The sequence below is a fragment of the Priapulus caudatus genome, unplaced genomic scaffold (genome assembly GCF_000485595.1).
Source record: "Priapulus caudatus unplaced genomic scaffold, Priapulus_caudatus-5.0.1 Scaffold990, whole genome shotgun sequence".
Taxonomy (NCBI): Eukaryota; Metazoa; Priapulida; class Priapulimorpha; order Priapulimorphida; family Priapulidae; genus Priapulus; species Priapulus caudatus.
The window spans coordinates 18,878-20,209 of record NW_014578051.1 but is presented as its reverse complement, the minus strand read 5'-3'; positions in this window follow the sequence as shown (position 1 = coordinate 20,209).

Genomic DNA, 1,332 nt, shown 5'->3' with positions numbered 1-1,332 from the left:
TGTCGAGCACATAAAACTTCACTTTCAGTAGACTCATCTTGATACAGACTTCCAAACAACTGCCGATACCATACACCCAGCTCCTCCTTTTATACACGCTTGCCATTTCGGTCCCCGTGTTTCCTATCAGTATGGGAAAGCAAACCTTCTCCAACCTCCACGACATTTCACGCTAATACCTACACGGCCTCAGCTCGCCAATGGAAACCTGACTGCTTGTGATATTATGTAATGGAAAGCTAGGCTGTCAACGGCTGCCGGCGTTTCTATGATTGAGATTTCACACTCACACGAATACCTACATGTTCTCAGCCCTAGTGACGCAGACCTGACGGCCTGCCTACCTGCTTATGTATTCTTTATTTACCCTCTGCCCACTCTGATTTTGTACGTTCGGTAGCTACGCAGATGATATTTTTTCTCAGGTAAAAAGTTGAACTAAGATATTGCTACTTAATTAGGCAATCAGTGTATCTATCTTCACTATATATACATCTACGTACCGTTTCAATATATGCCACCACTAAATGATAGTGAGAGATAAATGTCTGTAGGCATTTATTTCATTGATACTCATATGTTTAAATATTTTACGTCAAGGTCAATTTCATTCATTACAATAGTGAAAACGTGCCAGTACGATAATCAAATGTGAAATTCAGACTCATATGAAAACGTCAAAGTTAATGCAGAAAAGAACAAAACAACGAGGCTTGCTCCATAAAAACTTCCTCCCGTCTTTGCGTTCACATCACTCTACTTTTGTACGTTTCTAGCTCAACTGCCCTCGTCACACCTCTAGCATTCTCCATCGATCTACACTGTTCCTCCTCACCAATTCCATCAACATTTCTTTTCTCATCTCTTTTTATACGTTTTCCGAATCGACGAAGAATAAAGACTTTACCGAACACTACCTATTAAAGTTTGCCGATACAAACCTCCCTGCCGCCGACATTATGTAATTCAAACCAGCCCGGTCAACGACCAGCCTATTCCATCCGTACCGGGGTACCCCATCCGTTGTCCCGTACTTCCTATGTGAAAGCAAACGTTCTCTAACGTACATGAGATTTCACACTCACACGAATACCTACATGTTCTCAGCCCTAGTGACGCAGACCTCACGGCCTGCCTGCCTGCTTATGTAATCGATACAAGCCGGGTCAACGCCCGATCGAGCGTCTTACGTGAAGAACCGTTAACAGCAAAAAAATTCAGAATGAATACTGTCATTGATAAGTTAAGAAGAAAAGAAAGTATAGAAAAGAGAAATGAGTAATACTCCATTAGAACAATAATACTGTGGCACGTGTCAAAAGCAAACACAAT